We start from the raw sequence: 22035 nt of genomic DNA on the forward strand, positions 1-22035 counted from the left end.
TGATTTTAATGCATTTATTTTTAGAGAAATTTGGGTTATGTAGTTTTGGAGAATATCTAATTATCTTTGCAGACAGATTGGGGTTTGGTCCAGGAGCACCAAAACGTCTGCGTATATGAGCTAGCCTATCTCTGTTCCATTTATTTTCGGTGGAAATGTCGCACCCTGTGGCAACGATGTTTTTATGTCCTCAATAAAAACAAATCGAAAAAGACAGGAGCTAGTGGCCCCCCAACCACTGTTTCAAACACTCGAAGGTGCAGTTTTTTTGGGTCAGAGTGCCAAGATGGTACAGTTTGATTTGCATAGATGGTCCCGTGTATAGATCTTTGATAGAAAGTAGATCTTTAGGACGGCCTCGATTTTTCAATTTCTGCCAAAGTTGTTTTCGATCAATGCTATCAAAGGCTTGTTCTAGGTCTGTACATGCAAGATAAATTTTTCCCATCTCCTTTCATTGCTCGCATTTTTATAAGACTGCTCAGAAATAAATTCAAGTTACAACCCACCTTTGCGAAGCCAGTTTGGAGACTGTCGTGGCTCTGACCTGGACACCCGTTCATTGAAACACCTTAGGAGCACCATGGCAAAAATTATCCCCAGGACGTCCAAAAGTGCAATTGGGTGATAGTTTGTAGGAGCCATTCTGTCACCCACTTTAAAATATTGACACCACCACTGCTGCTTTTCAAGACTTCAGGACTTTTCCTTTCAGAAGAATTCTGCCAAACAGGACCAGGCTAAAGTCTGCCCATGCTTCAGGACAGCTTTTAACCTTTTCGTTGGTGAGGTCGTCCAGTCCAGGGGCACGTGAGCTACTTGCCCTCTTAGCATTAGGATTTCCTCTCTGTCCTTATCAATTTCCCAATTTGGGTCAGGGTCTACAGCCACAGTATCAAACCTTAGGACTGACGTTTTGAACAGCTTCCCAAAGTGGTGTACACAAATATCTCCCGGAGCGGAATGGGATTTAGTTGTTAGGAACATCTCTTGCTCATTTAGAATCTGCCACAGTCTTTATATTATTCATGGTAAGTGCATTTAGGATGTATTCGGCGTCATTTTGAAGGATCGTCATTTTATGGAATTTAGTCCAATTCCTATAGGATTTGTTCCTTTCTTTTATTAGTTATTCTTTATTTTATTTATCACTCTTGAGTTATTTAGCTTTCGCAGGTCCCTATTTAGGCTACCACTTCTGTCATGGGTATGGACCCGGGTGTGCATGGGTTGCAGATCTTTGTCAGGATTCTCTATAAGCAGTCAGCACGCTGTCGCATTAGACTCATCCGTCCCGATCCTCCCATAATATTAGGGTTTTTGTTCATTTAGGAATTTCATTGGATGATAAGCAAAGTCTGTTTCTTCCTCCCTCTATTTCTACCGATTCCTTCCAGGTTGCTTTATTTTCTGTTGACATTGCGGCACATCTCAGAATAACGGGGTCTTGGTCACTGGGTATAACTGGAGACTCTGTCAAGGAGGCTACTTTTGGGAGCAGATTTCCTGTAACAAAGAAGTAATCCAGAGTTGTATTTTTTCCGTTTCTCCTTGTTGCTTCTCCCGGGATATCACCCTTCGATTTTCCATTTAACATGTGAATTCCTCTCCGATCCATCTCATGAAGCCATTTTAGGCTTCTGCGCCTCTTTAAGTTTGATTCGGTTGTTCCTGGTGTTAGGCAATCTATATTGAGGTCGCCACAGATTATTAGCCAGGGATCAGCTTGCATGTTGTACATTTTGTCATCCCACACTGTGACTAAGGCTATGAAGGAGGTTCCTTCTTCAGCTTCTGGGTTCAATACAGATTGAACAGTATCAACAAGTCGCTACTATTGTTGGCATTTACATCCAGCTGAATAATCAAGATTTTAATGTAGGGATTTGGATTAATGGTTAGGAGAACTTGCAGCCCAAGACCATTCCTTATTATTAGGCGTCCCGACGAGGGTCTACCCTTCCTGCCCCGTTTAGATTGTTTTAAATGGAAAGTGAAACCATCCAATAGCAGGGTTTCTCTATACAGTTTATGTCCAGACTAATGATGGTTAGATCTGTACTCTGGAAGAGATGGGCAAAGCCTCGAATGTGCCCTGACCCAAACGCCTCGTTCCTAGTGTTGGCGAATTTCTGGCTCCATTCTTTATCAATCTGCTCCAGGGCTTTGGCTAGCCAGTGCCACGGCTGCTCCTCTTTGTTGTGTGTTTTTTCTTCCTTGGCTTGAAACATCACGCTTCTTTGTTTCTCTTCTGTGTTTTTCCCCTGTATAGTTATCTTTATCTGATTCTTGTTAGTCCTTCTCAAGGGTGCAGTGGAATTTGCAAATACGTTTCGGGTGTTCTTCAATTCTCAGGTTTGAGTCTAGAACTTTCAATGTTTGCTTTCGCAGCATTTGTTTTCAGTTTCTCGATCAGCAGCATTCTTGGGTTCTCATTTCTCTTAATATCAAAGCCCAGCGTCCGAAGTTCGTCGCTTGCCTCCAAAAGCAACGAGCTCAAAGCAGACCCCATAAGCAGGTTAACACAATCATTTTTTCTCTCTTCAATGAAGTCCACGATCTTTATGATATCAGTATTAATCACTTAGTTGGGGTATATGGTGTAGTTGGCTCATGATATTCGAGTGATGTAGAATCAGACAGTCATCCACTTTTAAAATCCTTTCAAGTGTGACAGTAGGTCTATGGGTGGTCATATTGCTCTCGCATTGAGAGCCACCTTCATTCGTCGTTTGAGTGTTCATTCACTTATATTTCCTTTCCCACCTCTGTGTCTGATAAATTGGGAGTTGATCATGTTGTGATTTTAAGAGTCATTTTCTCATGATTTGGCCAGATTTTAAAGAGCTGTTTTCCTGGGACCTTCCCGGTTTACTGCTGCTTCCAAGTTTAGCTCTTCTATCGACCATAGTGGGAAATGGAGGAGAGGGGCAGCCTGCAGTTCGATGGCTGGAATTGGAATTGGGGGGGCGCCCATGACTTTGGGTACGGAGCGACGGTTGGCCGGTCCATGGGTTCTCTGGAGACCTCATCATCGTAGACTGAAAGTAATGAGTCGTATACAGCGACTGTTGCTAAGCCTTCTCCTTGTTGAATTGGGGTTGTTGGGGCCATCAGAGGCGCAGCAACGGTTTCAGCCATTATACGAGGGGTTGGGGTGGCATGTACCATCCTCCTGTCCACTGTTGATGGAGGGCCCAGGAGTACATTTTTGAGATTTCTCAAGCGGCTTCTTGATCCACAGTGTTTCGCTTTCCTGGGCTTCTTCGTGATTTTTCATTTCATCAGGCACAACCCTTTTTGAATTGATGTCCTGTCTACTCCATTTGTTTTTGTTTGCTCAAATATAGAGAACGTATTTAACTTCTGTGAGGGTGTGTTTCGAGTGAGCTCACCTGATTAGCGGGGGGTGGGCCTCTTACATCCAAGGCAGTGACTGGGCACGGGGGGGTCCTGGAGACTGATCTTCAGCCACCTCTGCTGTTATGGTATTTGAGGTAGAGGCCATAACCGCCGGGTAAGAGGTTCCCGCTGTCCTCAGTTCGGTGGTCCCTTTTGAGTTTAATCGGCAAGCTGGTATTCGTGAGTCCCTGGCCGCAGTTTGGGTACTGTCTGTGGTCTGACTTGGGCCAGGGTCGCGGGGTTCTTCTCCCTCAGAGATCCTTTACCGCGGCGTTAACTCATTCAACTGCTGCAGTTCACGGACCCCTTCTAGAAAGATCCTCTTACCCGTGTTTGCATCTTGCATCAGATCCACCAAGGATTGTGAGTACTACCCCCTCCATTTCCTTTTCCCTCGCTCTTTCCTCTCATGGATTCAATTAAGGACTCTACGTAGACCAGTTTAGAATTCACCAGTGCGAGATGAGTCGTCTAGTCCCTGATATTATCACTGAAGTACAGTTTTAAGTAGGGTCCTATGGTAATTGTAACAGCTGAGAGGATGTTTGCTTGTAGTTGAGTCGCCCAGATGGGCTCCTGAGGTTGGTCCACTATAGCTTGCTTTTGGCTTTTCAGGGCTGATGACTGCCTTGTGGGTAGTCGCTCTGTGTTCCCAGGTCGAGATGTGGTCCCTGGCAGAGCCTGTATTTGGGGAGGATTCTTCACTCGAGGTTTCACTCCTTTGTAGATCCTCACTGCTGGGCCTTCTTCTGGTCACTTGGTTATATTTGGGTGTTTGAAGGCCCTCCAAGGGCAGTGCTGTTGACAGTTCTTGAGTCTTGTTTAGCTTGGATTTTCTGGTGGGGACACTGCTGTCAGGTCTGCATCTTCGTTAAGGACCTGATTCGGTCTTTATATTTAAATCCTTAGACTTCGGGCCAGATGTGCAAAGTCTTTGGTAAGTCTTGCCGCTGAGGCCAGATTTTCCACAGACTCCAGGGTGGTCAATCTTGAGGGTTAGCTTCATGTAGCGCAGGTCGGTTTATCAAATCAATAGTCAGACTCTCAAGATTGTCTGGTGAGGAGCTTGTTGGGCACTTGGCCGTCACGTTTTCCCTCGCCAGCAGATCTCCTGTGTGGTCGTATGGTGCATTTTGGTCGTTATCCTCTGCATCGGCAGGCAGGGGGTGGGGGGGCTTCCTGGTGATGGACGGGAGCGGGGTCCAGAAGTTCAACTGGGACCCCAAGGTCGTCTTGGTCCCATGTATCAGAAGGATCCTGCAGTTTGGATGGGATGGGGGGGTCTAGGGATTGGGGAGAAACCTCAACCGCCTTCCTTTCCAGAGTGGCATTTGAGGAGTGCGTTGGAGAAGCGACTGGTATGTTTGGTGAGGTGTGGACCAAGGATCTTGTGGTTCCATGTAGGGTATTTATCCCACAAGTCCTACTCCCCAACAAGAGTCCCAATTGGCGTGAAGCTAATCTGTAATTTTATCATGAGCTCCCGGCTCTGTGAGCGACAGCAATGATTCTTGGCCCTCCCTTTCACCCCGGCTATTCTCTGCCTGCATTGGGGACCATAGAGCCTTCCTGCGTGGGAGCCGAGGCAGGCATGGGGTTCTTGGTGTTTTAGATTTCTCATATCTGAAGTGGAACAGCATTTTTTTTTTATGCATTTGGTCCAATTTGGACCCCTTCATTTTATGTTGTCCCGTTTGCATGCGCTCGAAGGGCTTGCCCTTTTGGCTGGGGGGGTCTTCAGTGTGTGCCCCCCCCTTTAGGGGGGCGTGGCCTGAGTGATCAGGCTCACGTATACCCTTAGATTGGGGGAGCACAAGAAACCCATCTCCTGTGCCCCCTTACAGGCAGTTTCTCCAGCTGAGTTGGAATGTATGGGGCCGGTTGAATCTTTCTTTCCTTTCCACAGTGCATCCATTTTAGTTTGCCTGATTGTAGACGTGTCCGTCATGCTATGGGAGAGATAGTTAGGGTCTGTGTTGGCTGTGGCTGTTTGTGTCGAGTGGCCCCTGGGCTCTTGTTCTGACACTGGGTTTTTGTCAACAGCCTGAAGGGGTTGGAGGCCGGCAATGGTCTCTCCTTCGGTTGGCAGTTTTAAACATACCTTCCGTTTTATGCATTGGTTGCATCCTTCTACCATCGTGTGCTCCATCCGGCTGGTTATGACTCCCGGCTCCTTGCTACACTCGGCAAACACTCCGTGACGCTCTGCGTCCGGAGTGTAGATTTTAAAGGTGCATGCCCACTGGATGCACAATGGAGAGGGATAACAGACTGTCCTCAGTCTGCAGCAGCAAAATGTTCTGAAAGACAAACTCGGCAAACAGTCACAGGTTCGGATCTTGGCAGATTAAAATCAGCCCTTCATCCGTCTGAGGTCCATGAAATGAGTACCATTAGATGGGGTAACAGTAATCTGTCAATGGAACCAAGATACCACTATGGGGGTAAACATGCACTCCACAAATGCATCTGTTATGTGGGGAGTTTGCTCTGTGGGTCCAGTAGATCTTATTAGACTTGACTGCAGGAGAACATGTAGATGCTTTCCCTGTTACCAATACTCCTCCTTGCTTTGTAAAAATGAATTTCCCAAAGTGGGCTTGTCGGTATGTAGAGGCCCTGTCCGTGAGGCCTTCTTGTGTATGTCTGTGGCCCATTTAGTTTAGATTCTCAGCAGCGATATCTATGCGAGCTGCCCATAATATGCACTGGAAGTATGTGCAGGTAGAAGTGGCCCTCGCTGGGGAGCATGCGTGCAGCCGGGACAGTGAGTTTACCTGGTAGCTTATTACTAGCCAGGCTTCAGGTAGCCCGATGCCATGCCCTAGTGAGTTAGACTGGTTGCCTTGAAGAATCCATGTAGAAGGTGCCCTCGCTGGGGAGCATGAGTCACCTGGTAGCTTATTACTAGCTAGGCTTCAGGTAGCCTGGTGCCTTGCCCTAGTGAGTTAGACGGGTTGCCTTGAAGAATCCATGTAGAAGTGGCCCTCGCTGGGGAGCATGTGTGCAGCCGGGACAGTGAGTTTACCTGGTAGCTTATTACTAGCCAGGCTTCAGGTAGCCCGATGCCATGCCCTAGTGAGTTAGACTGGTTGCCTTGAAGAATCCATGTAGAAGGTGCCCTCCTTGGGGAGCATGAGTCACCTGGTAGCTTATTACTAGCTAGGCTTCAGGTAGCCTGGTGCCTTGCCCTAGTGAGTTAGACGGGTTGCCTTGAAGAATCCATGTAGAAGTTGCCCTCGCTGGGGAGCATGAGTTCACCTGGTAGCTTAGTGCTAGTCAGCCTTCAGGTAGCCTGGTGCCTTGCCCTGGTGAGTTAGACAGGTTGTCTTGAAGAATCCATGTAGAAGTTGCCCTCGCTGGGGAGCATGAGTAACCTGGTAGCTTATTACTAGCTAGGCTTCAGGTAGCCTGGTGCCTTGCCCTGGTGAGTTAGACAGGTTGCCTTGAAGAATCCATATAGAGGTTGCCCTCCCTGGGGAGCATGAGTTCACCTGGTAGCTTATTGCTAGCTAGGCTTCAGGTAGCCTGGTGCCTTGCCCTAGTGAGTTAGACTGGTTGCCTTGAAGAATCCATGTAGAAGTTGCCCTCCCTGGGGAGCATGAGTCACCTGGTAGCTTATTACTAGCTAGGCTTCAGGTAGCCTGGTGCCTTGCCCTGGTGAGTTAGACAGGTTGCCTTGAAGAATCCATATAGAGGTTGCCCTGCCTGGGGAGCATGAGTTCACCTGGTAGCTTATTGCTAGCTAGGCTTCAGGTAGCCTGGTGCCTTGCCCTAGTGAGTTAGACTGGTTGCCTTGAAGAATCCATGTAGAAGTTGCCCTCCCTGGGGAGCATGAGTCACCTGGTAGCTTATTACTAGCTAGGCTTCAGGTAGCCTGGTGCCTTGCCCTGGTGAGTTAGACAGGTTGCCTTGAAGAATCCATGTAGAAGTTGCCCTCCCTGGGGAGCATGAGTCACCTGGTAGCTTATTACTAGTCAGCCTTCAGGTAGCCTGGTGCCTTGCCCTGGTGAGTTAGACAGGTTGCCTTGAAGAATCCATGTAGAGGTTGCCCTCGCTGGGGAGCATGAGTCACCTGGTATCTTATTACTAGCTAGGCTTCAGGTATCCTGATACCTTGCCCTGGTGAGTTAGACTGGTTGCCTTGAAGAATCCATGTAGAAGGTGCCCTCGCTGGGGAGCATGAGTCACCTGGTAGCTTATTACTAGCTAGGCTTCAGGTAGCCTGGTGCCTTGCCCTAGTGAGTTAGACTGGTTGCCTTGAAGAATCCATGTAGAAGGTGCCCTCGCTGGGGAGCATGAGTCACCTGGTAGCTTATTACTAGCTAGGCTTCAGGTAGCCTGGTGCCTTGCCCTAGTGAGTTAGACTGGTTGCCTTGAAGAATCCATGTAGAAGGTGCCCTCGCTGGGGAGCATGAGTCACCTGGTAGCTTATTACTAGCTAGGCTTCAGGTAGCCTGGTGCCTTGTCCTAGTGAGTTAGACAGGTTGCCTTGAAGAGTCATCCTGATGCGTGGGAAGCTTTTGAAGGGCTATCAGGAGAGGTGGGGTTGAATAAAGCTGGGCGGGGGGGGATGTCCCAGAATTTGGTGCACCAGTGTGTACAATTTAAGAAATAGATCGTTGAGGAACAGCATGCTCGTAAGAACTAACGTTAGAGCTGGGTATAGGCGAACCATTCATGTTGAGAAAGGTTGCACCGTAGCACATGCGGGCAGCAGTAACGAGGCCCGGATTGATGGTCAACAGTGTAAAACACATAGGGTGGTGCCCCTCTCACAGTCAGGCTTTGTTACTTTGGTGACTGCCAGCTGCTGTTCTTTCTGCACATCCAGCTCTTTATGTACGAACACTATTGGCCAGAAATGTGTTAAATGCCAGCCTCTGTACCTAGCCTTCTGGGCGCTAGAGCACATCTGGCTGTAGTATGCCATGGGAGTTAATGATGGTGGATGAATGTTCACAAACCTCAGTCTATCTGCCAATGTGCCTTGAAGTGTCATACCTGGGCTTTGCAAATGCCACGAGTGGGCAAATGCTCTCGCCTAACGTGTCCCAGAGACCTTGCATCTGTGGAAGAAAACCATGCAGGCCTTCTGTGTGCGGCCCAGATGTGCAGACACATGTAGATGCTGCTTGTGGCATCTTCTAGTCTTCATTCAGGAGACCTGATGCAAGTGGTGATGAGCTCCTTCCCTAGAGCTTGAAGCTAAGGGGCAATGGGGGCAATGCAAGCTTACCCTTTACCAGGAAACTCCCCTTATACCTTTGCTCATCCCTTCTCTGACCGTCTGGTGCTGCAATCCTCTTCATCCATAGCCAGCGTTGCCAATGGTTCGGGGTCATGGAAGTTCCGGAGAGCTGAATGTTGCTGACCCACCAGAGTCTATGCCGAGGGTCTGCAACCAGTGGGTCTGCAGATATTTTGGACTGCAATCTTCATGTGCAGTAGCCATCCTAGTGAATGGCGGGGGAAGCTGTGGGGCAAAACACCCAGACACCTGCAGGTTGCAGACCCCTGCTCCAGGTGTGCGCGCGTCAATGTTCGGCAAAAAAGGTGCATGGAATTGCCTATTGTTATAGCTGCCTTCCTGGCCGCACCCACTGCTTTCATCTGGTTGCATTTCTTTTTCCATGTATATTGAGCTGCTTAACATTTTTTTTATTAAGCTTGAGAGGGCAGTAAAAACTAGTTCTCTTGTGGATCAAATGTCACAAGGCATAGCCATGCAATCTGGCATGTCAATCTTCATATTGTGTATATCTTAAGAATGTCTCATTCCTACAACAACACAACCATGTATGTATCATGAGGCCTTGTGCAGCGTGTTCAGGGAGAAGTGCCTACGAAAAGTCAGCAGTATTACACTAAGGCAGGGGTCTGTAACCTTTGGCTCTCCAGATGTTGTAGACTACAACTCCCATGATACCTCCCCATGGACTATGCTTGCTAGTGCTTATGGCAGTTGTAGTCCAAAACGTCTGGAGAGCCAAAAATGGCAGAGCCATGTACTAAGGACACAGAACTGTGCTGAGCTGGCACATATGAAACAAGCCTGGGACATGCAAAGTGAGAAACTGGTGAAAGGGGAAGTGGGGTGGAATGCGGCACTGGGCACTGACAGTTTCTCGTTCAGGTCATTAATAGTGGACATTTGCCTGGAAGTAAAAAAAATATCAAATCTGCTCGCAAATGGGCCCACCCAGGCTGCAGCACCTCTGCCTCAGAGACCCTGTGAGGCGTATTATTCATCCATTGCCTCTGCATGAGGTGCTCCAGGGAAACGACGCACCCAGGCGGCTGCACCTCTGCCTCAGAGACCCTATGCAGTGTATTATTCACTCCATTGCCTCTGCATCAGGTGCTCCGGGGAGATCCCACCCAGGCTGCAGCACTTCTGCCTCAGACACCCTATGAGTATTCACTCCATTGCCTCTGCATGAGGTGCTCCAGGGAAACGACGCACCCAGGCGGCTGCACCTCTGCCTCAGAGACCCTATGCAGTATATTATTCACTCCATTGCCTCTGCATCAGGTGCTCCAGGGAAATATGGGCGCACCCAGGCTGCAGCACCTCTGCCTCATAGACCCCGTGAGGCGTATTATTCACTCCATTGCCTCTGCATCGGGTGCTCCAGGGAAATATGGGTGCACCCAGGCTGCAGCACCTCTGCCTCAGAGACCCTATGAGGCATATTATTCAGTCCATCGCCTCTGCATCGGGTGCTCCAGGGAAATATGGGTGCAGCCAGGCTGCAGCACCTCTGCCTCAGAGACCCTATGAGGCGTATTATTTAGTCCATCGCCTCTGCATCGGGTGCTCCAGGGAAATATGGGTGCACCCAGGCTGCAGCACCTCTGCCTCAGAGACCCTATGAGGCGTATTATTCAGTCCATCGCCTCTGCATCAGGGGCTCCAGGTAAGATTTTACAATGATCATATTTTACTCCATGTCGAAGTCTGGAGTAAAAAGATTGTTTAGGTAATCGGAGTAATTCCCATTTTGTAATCCATATGTATTTGCATATGAGTAGATGCACATTTACATGCAAAGCTCCTCTTTGAATTTTACATTAATGATAATACCTAATCCCCCACACTAGCGTGAGATGGGGGTTTAGATTCTATTAAAGACAAGGAGGCGAATATTATGCATTAGCTTTCTTTACTCTGACACACACAGCAGCAAAGAAAATAAAATTTGTATAAACTTTTTCTAAAATTTTTAAACACAACATCAATACATTACATTTATAAATGTCCCATTCCAAGATGGTGGACAGGTCATGCCCCCCTGGGAGCCAATGGGCATGCAGCCAAGTCTATAAATGTCTCTGTAAACAATAACAAATCCTCTTTCTGAAGCTGTTCTTTCACAAAAATGTTACTGTAGCCATCCTTAACACTATTCCATGAACGACGATTCCATGAACCAGGCGAACTCGAAACTCCTCAACAGAAGCAGAACCAATGTCTTTAAAGCCGAACTTCTCACCCGAAATCTGAAACAAGCAGAACACAATTTTTTAATATTCGCCTCCTTGTCTTTAATAGAATCTAAACCCCCATCTCACGCTAGTGTGGGGGATTAGGTATTCTATGGCAAGACAGGAGGCTCCTATTATGCAAGTTCAAAGCCCTTGCAGAACATTAACCGCTACATGAGCAATGCGTTTATGATAAAACGTTTTGAAAGTTGACTCTCTTGACCAATCAGCTGCTTTAAGGATCTGTTCTAAGCTGCCACCCAAAAAGGCGGCTTTAGAGGCCATTGCACCCCTAACAGAATGGGGACCGAACGAGGAAGTGTCAACTCCTGCCTCCCGCATAACCCATTTAACCCATCTGGCCAAAGTGGAAGGGGAAACCGGTTTATGGGGCTTTCTATAGGAAATCAACAGCTGAGAGGTATTAGGAGGTCGCAGATTTTCTGTTTTTAACTCAAAACATTTCAGACATGCAATAACACACAATTTATTGTTTTCAGGGAAGGCTGGATAAGATATGGAGGAAGTCATGCATTTAGTTCTTCGTGAAACAAAAAAGGTAACCCCCTGAGGGGTAAACATTTTATTATCCACATCTAAAGCTCTTATATCGGATACTCTTTTAATAGACACAAGGCACAACAACATTGCTAATTTGGAAAAAAGTTGTTGCAAAGACAGATCTTGATTAGGAGGCCAGGCTTCAAAGAGATCCAATACTAAGTTAACATCCCAAAGAACTGAATACTTAGGCTTTGGGGGGATTTTAATACGAATAGATTTGAGGGCCCTACGTACCAGGAAATGTCTACCCACTGGTTCCCCTTTCACCAACAGATGACCTGCAGAGATAGCCGACCTGAAGCCATTAATGGTCCTGTAGGCTTTGCCTTCTTTAAACAAACTCACTAAGAAATTAACCACCTCTACAGGGGGGGCAGAAATGGGATTGATGTGCCTACCCACACACCAGCCAGTCCAGCGATTCCACGCTGAAGAGTATCCCAATTTGGTAGAGGGGGCCCAAGAGTCTTTGATGACTGACAGAGAGTCCTGCGAAAGGCCTCTGAAGCACCAGGAAGCGCTGAAATCTTCCACGCCATAAGGGAGAGGTGGCCCAGAAGGACCAACTCGTGAGGAACCCCTCCCGGGTTCGTTAGTAACTGAGGATGAAAGGGAAGAAGACGAGGAATGTCTACTGAGAGCTCTAGGAGAGCCGGAAACCATATCTGGGAAGGCCAAAAGGGGGTTAGAATCACTAACGTGACCTCCTGCCGGCGTACTTGAACCAATACTCTGGCTATCATTGCAAAGGGAGGGAAGGCGTAAAGCCTCTGACCTGACCAATCCTGAAGAAAAGCATCGGTAGCTAGAGCGCCAGGATCCGGTCTCCAACTGAAGAACCTGGACACCTGACAATTTAGCCTCGAGGCAAACAGATCTACTGTAAATGGACCCCAAAGGGAGTCTATCTTGGCAAAGAGGTTCCTGTCTAACATCCAGTCGCTCTTGTCTTGGAGGTGTCTGGAGTTCCAATCCGCTACCTCGTTTCTGATGCCCGGAAGGTATTCTGCCTTTAAGATAATATTGCGGTCCAGACAGAAATGCCAAAACTGCCTCGCCAGATCCGCTAGGACCTTGGACCTGGTTCCTCCCAGATGATTGACATATCTCACTGCTGAGACATTGTCCATACGCAGGAGCACACAACATTTCCCCTGATCTTTGAGAAGACTGCGGACTGCAAAAGATCCCGCTAACAATTCCAGACAATTGATATGAAGTCCCCTCTCTTCCTCCGACCATTTCCCCCCCGTGGAGACCTGGTCTAACCTTGCTCCCCAACCTGCTCTGCTGGTATCGGACTCCAGAACTACATCCGGGGAGGGACCAAAAATTGCTTTCCCATTCCAGGCCTCCATGTGTTGGAGCCACCAAAGGAGTTCCAATCTGGCCTCTGGGGACAGTTCCACCATCTGAGAGTAAGAGAGACATCTGCGCAGATGCCGAGCTTTCAGGTGTTGCAGCGCTCTGTAATGAAGAGGGGCTGGGAAAATGGCTTGGATGGACGCAGACAACATCCCCACTATCCTTGCTAATAACCTGAGAGAGATTTTTTCTCTTTTGAGAATACCCCTGATCTCTTTCTTTATCTTGGACAACCTGCTGGCTGGGAGGAGCAGGATGCATTCTTTTGAATCTATATCGAAGCCCAGAAACTGGATACATTGCGTAGGCTGTAATATGGATTTCTTGGCATTTATCACAAACCCCAGGCTCTGAAGAAGAGTTACCGTGAACTTCAGTTGAGAGAGCAAAACCTGAGCGTCCTGAGCTAACAGGAGCATGTCGTCTAGATAAATAATTATCCTTATCCCCTTGGACCTGAGGAGGGCCATCACAGGCCTCATTAACTTGGTGAAGCACCATGGGGCCGAGGACAGACCGAATGGGAGGGATGCAAATTGCCAAATCCGACCCCTCCACTGAAACTGGAGGAACTCCTGGTGTGGAGGGAACACGGGAACCACTAAATAAGCATCTTTGAGGTCCAACTTGGCCATCCAATCTGCCGGAAGGAGGGTGTCCCTGAGGAGGTGGATTCCCTCCATCTTGAAATGGTGGTAAACTACAAAGGAATTGAGGGCTTTTAAATTTATCACTGGGCGGAACCCCTGATACGGTTTTGGGACTAGAAATATGGTACTCAGAAACTGGGATGCCCTGTAAGAGGCTGGTACCACCGCTCCCTTGGAGATGAGGTCCTTGACCTCCCGATCTACCAGCGACTGCTTTGTGTCCAGAACCAAAGGGGCGGGAACTGACAACTGGCAAGGAGGGGAGTAAAACTCTATGCGATAACCTTGGACTGTCTGCAACACCCAGGGGTCCGATGTGAGGGATTCCCACTGTGGGAGAAACTTGGCCAGCCTCCCTCCCATACTTTTGAGGGAAAAAACATTTAACACTTGGGAAATTACCTGAAGCACCTCTGGACCTTCTGGTACCTCTGCCACCACGTCCTCTCCAATCCGAATTTTGTTGCGGGAAAAATTGGGTGTATGCACCTCGAGCAGAGGAAGTATTCTGGGCGCCTCGCGAGGCAAATTGACGGGGGCGGGAATGGCCCTGGGAAAAACGGCCGGAAGAGCGGGCTCTACCACGTCCGGCCCTGGGGAAAACCTTATGCGTGAAGACCTTCTTTATATTGGTTTGGGCCTTATCCAATGCCGTGAATGTATGGACATACGCAGACAGATCCTTAAGAAAACTCTCACCAAACAACTGCCCCTGAGCGGAAGGACCCGCTTCCCTCTCTGACATATCCGCCAGCTTTGAGTCCAGTCTCATTAGTAGAGACTTGCGCCTTTCCTTTGATATAGCCGCATTGGCGTTGCCGAGCAGGCATACAGTCCTTTGTATCCAACCCCTTAACATTTTCACATCGACAGGGGAGTTGGAGGCCGCCGCCTCCTCAGCCATCTCAAAAATCTGAGTGACAGGACCCAGAACATCTAAGAGCTTGTCCTGACAGCTGCGCCAGGCCTTGTCCACCCCCTTCCTGGGGTCTTTGCCTTTTTGAGTCAAGAATACAGCCATAGGCTGATCAATATCAGGAGTACACGCCACCTTGTCCTGCAGGACTGGCCTAGGGCATTCCGAACGTAACTTGCTCCTGTCCCCTTTAGGTAGCGGGCGCCTAACCCAATACTCTAGGAACGAGGCAATCTCTTGAGAGGGTTGCCACTCTGCTGATCTGGGATGCAGAATGAGGGCCGGGTCAAAAAAGGGGACCCCATTAATGTCTAATACAGGACCTTCCTGTGTGGGAACAGGAGCCACCTTCCTCTTACGCCTCTTAGGGGGCGAATCAGAGTCTGAGGAAGAATCCGAGGAAGAAACGGGTATAGGGGATATCTGCGCAGGGAGCTGGGCACAAGAAGGCCAAGGGGTCGAGGTGTGGGGCTGAGACTCATCCCTCTTGCGCTTCTGGGCTCTACCCGGGGAAGAGTCAGGGGAAGAGACTGGGCGAGGACTGAGTTGTACTGAAATATGCTTTGTTTTTCCAGTACACTTTTTTGGGGCTCGGGGCTGTACAGAGGGGTCAGCACTCTGGGGAGGGTGAAAATCCGCAATGCGGTTTATTAGCCTGTCAAATGCCGAAGCCAGTGTATTATTAAGGCCAGACAAGGCTGAATCAAGGGATGACTGGATAGCCTGTTCCATTGTAGGCTGTCTATTCGCCTGGCCCCCCCCCCATTATCTGTTTTCTTGGAAGTGCGCACCTGAGTGCAGGCATCCGCTGAAGCAGGGGCAACATTATTATTAATTCCCATGCCAGACTTATCCATCATTAGTCACCACAGAAGCGTAAAATAAGCTTCCAATCAATGCAGCCTAGCAGGCTGTGTGCTGAAAGCACCCAAATTTTAGCCGAGCAGGCTTAAACAGCGGAAAGAAACACCACAACTTGGTGAAAAAACTGGTGACAGCCGAGCAGGCCAAATACACACCCGAGCAGGGTGAAAGGAGTGGGGACAGCCGAGCAGGCTGAGCACAAAAAAGTAGCACAGAATGAAATAAGGGAAACAAAAGAAATGAAATCTAAACCACTCCTTTTACGGTGCAAGAAATTAATGAAATGCTTTTGCACCTTGACACAATCCAGGCACAAACAGGCAGGCCTAGCCTGAGTGACCTTTATAATACGCGAGCAGCGTATAAACAAACACGTACTGCGTGTGAAACAAAAGCCAGTAATCTTGAAATGCAGTGAACCGTGTCAGGAAGCTAAGCTTCTTTGAACAAACAAACAGTATGAGTCACAGGCCCGGCTGCAAGAAAGAGCGCAAGCTCTGTGAAAGGCCCGGCTAATGAAAGAAAACACCCTCTCATGAGGGAGAATTTCACACCCACGCGACCGCTGCCTGGTTCTTGGAAGGCACGCGCGTAACAAGTGGCCAGAAATAGCAACAAATTGAAAGGCGCGCGAACGCCTTGCTAAAGCAAAGGAATAAAGAACACCTTAATTAGCAGGCGCCCGCTCCACATGGAGCGGCGTCACAAAGTAACACTTTCACACTGAAACACTCCTGACCGGAGGAAGGCGTTCGAACGAACGCAACCTTGAAAGAAAAATGAAATGACAATTTCTGTCGCAATGGTATACAGAAACACTCAATATACAACGAAATAAGTCATGAACACTCGATATAATGCACAATAAGGCACGAGCTAGAGAGAGTAACTTAGCTGTGTCAATCAGCAGCAAAGAAAGAGGATTTGTTATTGTTTACAGAGACATTTATAGACTTGGCTGCATGCCCATTGGCTCCCAGGGGGGCATGACCTGTCCACCATCTTGGAATGGGACATTTATAAATGTAATGTATTGATGTTGTGTTTAAAAATTTTAGAAAAAGTTTATACAAATTTTATTTTCTTTGCTGCTGTGTGTGTCAGAGTAAAGAAAGCTAATGCATAATAGGAGCCTCCTGTCTTGCCATAGAATCGCCGTCATTGCGGCGGCACTTGTTTTTCCGGTAGCACATATTGAAGCCTATCCATGGAGCGGTTTGGGTGGAAGCAGAGGTCAGGGGGCAGCAGGCTCCTGTGTCTTTCTCTTGTTTTATGCCGGGAGTATTTGCCTGTGTTCCAGGAGTAAAGTAGCTGGTATTCCAGTGCTGCTTTTTAACTGCTGTAGATATACAAAAGCTGTAGGGTCAACCTTCTCCCATCAGGCGACCCTACCGCGGAACTCCACCCTAAACCCCGCCTCTAGAATTGCAGAACAGACAGACCTCTCCATTTGGGCACGTGGGTGTAATTTGCGCTTTAGGAATAACACGAGTGACCTTACAGAGATGAACTGATTGAAGGGAAGAGAGAAGGAATGCTGGATGCAGGAAAAAATGCTGAGAAGAAACTGAGGAAAGACTGCGTAAGGGGAGAGATTTGGGAGGGGAAAGAAATGGGTGGGAAGGAAGAGTTGTCGGGCTGGGGGGAGGGGAAAAGGGAACGGGGAACAGGGTGAGAGAAGGAAGAGGAAAGGGAGATGGGAAGTGTAGAAAGAAAGTGAAAGGGTTGCCCTGGACTGCGCATGTGAGGAAACCACCTCCGCGCCGGCGTGCCACGTGACTGTGATAAGGTGACTGGATGTTTGTGCAGTGTTTCAGAATTTTGGATGAAAGTGGAGCACTCTAAGGTGAGCGCTGGATTCAGATGCATGAGCAGGAAATGGGCAGAATGCTGAAGTGTGAGAACTGAACGAGGAACACAGGAGAAGACTTGCAGGGAGCAGAGACTGGCTTTGAACCTCAACGCCTTCTTCGAGAGCGACGTCTACGCAATTGCGTTGGATCATGTGAACTCAAAGTTGGGACTTTGAAAGCGGATGTATTGTTCCATATGATCCGCACATATTTCCAGTTAGTCCAATACATGTGTCAACTTGCATTGTGATTTTTGTTTTTTAAACTGACCCCATGCTCTTATTTGCCCAGTTTTCAAAACACTCAAGCAAGGACCTCCACTTGATTTTTGACACACTATACCTTTAAGAAAGAGGGGGTTGCAATACTAATGTTTGTCTAGCTGTCTGCAGAGGTACACATGAGAATATTCCTAATGAAGCGTTGACTTGGATCCGGTAAATGTGCCGAGATATTCTGTTTAGGATATTAAAGCTGCCCCCAGTGAAGAACTAGGATTACAGGCAGGTATTTGCCGAAATGAGCAAGGTCCCAGGTCCTGCATCACCTATAGTCTAGGTCCTGGCCTCCCCTATAGTCTGAGTATGAGAATGTCCCAGGTCCTGGCATCACCTATAGTCTGATTGTGAGCATGTCCTAGGCCCTGGCATCACCTATAGTCTGTGAGCATGTCCTAGGTCCTGGCATCACCTATAGTCTGATTGTGAGTATGTCCTAGGTCCTGGCATCACCTATAGTCCGGTTATGAACATGTCCTAGGTCCTGGCATCACCTATAGTCTGATTATGAGCATGTCCTAGGTCCTGGCATCACCTATAGTCCGGTTATGAACATGTCCTAGGCCCTGGCATCACCTATAGTCTGATTATGAACATGTCCTAGGTCCTGGCGTCACCTATAGTCCGGTTGTGAACATGTCCTAGGCCCTGGCATCACCTATAGTCTAGGTCCTGGCCTCCCCTATAGTCTGATTATGAGAATGTCCCAGGTCCTGGCATCACCTATAGTTCGGTTATGAGCATGCCATAGGTCCTGGCATCACATATAGTTCGATTATGAGCCGGTCCTAGGTCCTGGCATCACCTATTGTCCGGTTATGAGCAGGTCCTGGCATCACCTTTAGTCCTGTTATGAGCATGCCCTAGGTCCTGGCATCACCTATAGTTCGATTATGAGCATATCCCAGGTCCTGGCATCACCCATAGTCTGATTATGAGCAGGTCCTAGGTCCTGGCATCACCTATAGTCTGATTATGAGCATGTCCTAGGTCCTGGCATCACCTATAGTCTAGGTCCTGGCCTCCCCTAAAGTCTGATTATGAGAATGTCCCAGGTCCTGGCATCACCTATAGTTCGGTTATGAGCATGCCATAGGTCCTGGCATCACATATAGTTCGATTATGAGCCGGTCCTAGGTCCTGGCATCACCTATAGTCCGGTTATGAGCAGGTCCTGGCATCACCTTTAGTCCTGTTATGAGCATGCCCTAGGTCCTGGCATCACCTATAGTTCGATTATGAGCTGGTCCTAGGTCCTGGCCTCACCTATAGTCTGGTTATGAGCATGCCCTAGGTCCTGGCATCACCTATAGTTTGAGCAGGTCCTAGGTCCTGGCATCACCTATAGTCTGGTTATGAGCAGGTCCTGGCATCACCTATAGTCCGGTTATGAGCATGCCCTAGGTCCTGGCATCACCTATAGTTTGAGCAGGTCCTAGGTCCTGGCATCACCTATAGTCTGGTTATGAGCAGGTCCTGGCATCACCTATAGTCCGGTTATGAGCAGGTCCTGCCATCACCTATAGTCCGGTTATGACCGACTACATATAGAAAAAGTGATATCAGCCGACATCACATTGAACTATTCCAGTACAGCCGGTCGGTAACTTTCCCTTTTCCCAAGTTCACAAAGCACCAATTTTTCATCATTTTAGTCCTTGCGCCGATTCCCAGCGGCCCCGCTGACGAGTCATGCATCCCGCCAGTTCAGATGGACCTAGTAACCGTTTACCATTTGCCTTATGGGCTGTGGTCTCATACATGTGTACCAGCGACCCTCATGGCAATGGTCTCATGTGTATAATGCTTCGTTCACATCTGTTACATACAATACTCCTAATAAACACCTAGGAAGTAGAAACGTAAAACAATGGCGCGCCTGAGCTTGCAAAGGAGACTTGAAGCAGTGGGATGGAGTGTTTAGTTCCCACATCCCCACTTAGCACTGTATGTGCATCTGCCAGCTTTATGAAGATAATGTCCTGTTACAAGAAATAGTTTTATAGGAACTGGGTCTACAGGAATGGGCCTTTTACTAACCCTTAACACAATGCCAGTTATTGTCGCCATGGCATCCGTATGCAATTGAAGATAATGTGGAACAAGCACGTGATGCGCGGGGGGTCGGGGATTATGCACACATACTGGCTTCATTGTTACAATGGCTCCAAAGGAAATTAAGGCTTTTGCTACACAATCTGGGGGAGTGCACAGGGTGGCAAGTCAGTGTGTATTCAAAAGCTTTCTTCTTGACATTGTGATGAATGCCTGCTTATATCAGAGGTTTGTCGAACTTGGGACAACATGTCTATGGGATTCTAGAAACATGGGGTAAGTGCTGACCAATTGAAGGGGACGTCATTGACCAGATTTTCCAACCTTTCCCGTTCAGTGCACCAAAACAGTGTGATACCTGGTGCATGATTGTAGGATAAAATGTGTGTCGCCACTAATCCATACAAAACTGTTATTGGCACACACGCGAGTTCTGTGCCTTGTAAAGGAAACCCCTGAACAACCTTACTCTGCATATCCCATTGTCTCCTAAAACCATCTGATTCAGCTCTAATTTTCTGGTGCATCTCAGCTGAAGCCGCTCGAGGGACCACAGTTGCCAATCCATTCCAAGACCTATGCAGACATGCAGCGATTTCGGGGCACTTCTACCAGATGCCTGGTGGCTACTGCTGCCATGCAATGGGGTGTCCCTGTGTCAGGCTGGGCTTCTCTGCACACTTCTACCCCATATTACCACCAGGATGCCTAGTCTGGTTGTGTGGTTCTCCAGAGATTCCCGGTGTAAGCGATGGCTCTTCACTCTTCTCTTCCTCCGGCATCTGCGCTGCTTCACGAGGCGTTTGGAGATGAAGAATCTGTGGGAGGAAGGAAGGCAGTAGAACAACAAATCACTTATTTATGGTCATGTTTCCGATTGAACAGTCCTTTTCCACAGATTCTCCATCACCCTGCCAGCCTATCCACATGGTCGGAGAATCCTGGTAACCTTTGCAGTTTCTCAGCCGCCAACGACTCTGAACAGAGTGAGGCAGAGCTCCAGTCCCTGGTGAATATTTCTAGAGAGACCTAAGCCACCATAAAGACCAATAGCAAAGATGAGGAATATGCATGGCAGGTACTGCATTCAAAGGTTTACCATGTACCTCGCTGCATGGGGTACACTTGTTAGGAGTTTGCATGGGGCTAAAATAGTTAAGCTTGAGACCAGGTAGATTTGGTAGTGAAGCCAGGCACAGTATGGAAAGCCCATTCCCTTTTGTGGTCCCTCGCAAGACACTAGAAAAGGGCTTACAACTAAGAGCCCAGCACCAGGCATGATTTCAGATGCGCTCGGGATTTGCATTGCACTTTGCATCTAGTGAAATTCTGTCCATGTATTTAGATGTTGGAAACAAAGCCTCACTGGGCTTTCCTTTAACTATTTGACAAGGCAAATTGGCAGGTTTGCATGTGTTCCATCGCCCTTGTGTACAATGTTTGCCAGGAAAATAATGTGCAAAAAGTAAACTGGTAAAAATGTGTTGGACGTGGCCTTTTGCAAGTGAATAGTATATGTGAATAGCCCAAACGTGTCACTTATAATGTAATCTACAAACACGGAGTTAGACAACTGTGGCCAAGTGATATCTGGTTCACCACGCAGGCCTTTGAAGAGGGAGGCCTAAACGTTGCCCTTGTTGCACCCATCCCGCTCTCAGCTCGGCAACAGAGAAACGAGAGATGTACATCGCTCCTGGGCCCTTCGTCGCCATAGATATCTCGCAGGTGCGAGAAGTGCTACTCACCGTTCAGACCATATCTGGATGACTGTATTGGCGATATTAAGTTGCCATCAATGGAGCAAGTTGACTGACTGCAACTTCGGAAAACACTGATGTCACAACTGACACCATGACATACCTTAGACATAAAGTACATATGCATCCCTGCACGAAGCTATGCAGACTTTTAGCTTTATTGCTGGTAGACACAAAGAATATACTTAGGACTCGCAAGTCTAGAGGACTGACGCACGTTTACTTTTTTCAACGCACAAACCGCATGACGCACAAGAATACATATGAACTGATTGCTGATGCTTAAACGCAACGAACGTGGCGGAAATGTAAATAAAGATGGAAGCCACTGGCATATTGGAGTGAATGGGAGAAGCTGAGAGAATTTGAGAACACAGAGAAAGCTGACAGGCTGAACCTGCTAAAGCATGCAGAACAGGCTTCCAGCGCAGTTACTGTGCACAGCCTTGACAAGGACACTGGGAGACGGAAGGTTTTAAGTTAACAGAACAGATAGGACACCTGCAAGGACCACGAGCCGAAAATCCTTATAATTGCAACCAGGAAAAATCCATTTTGTGGTCCCAACGCGCACATCTTAACCTGCAAGACAGAGCCTGTTCATTCGAGCCAGGTTGAGATGGCTGTTCCCATTGGGCTGAAAGCAGGTAGATACAAAAGTAGTACAGATTGAAAGCCGAATGTTCTGCCTAGGCGATCAGAGATGGTAACTTAGGAACATGCAGCATCTTCAGGGCCGTTCTCACGAATCCCAGTGATTTTACCGAAGGCAAAATTATCGAGGCTGAAATATCCGAAAACAAAGTGTTCGAATTACCAAAAGTTCGAACACTTTGTTTT

The sequence above is a fragment of the Ambystoma mexicanum genome, chromosome 3p (assembly GCF_040938575.1).
Source record: "Ambystoma mexicanum isolate Mex_15411 chromosome 3p, UKY_AmexF1_1, whole genome shotgun sequence".
Taxonomy (NCBI): Eukaryota; Metazoa; Chordata; class Amphibia; order Caudata; family Ambystomatidae; genus Ambystoma; species Ambystoma mexicanum.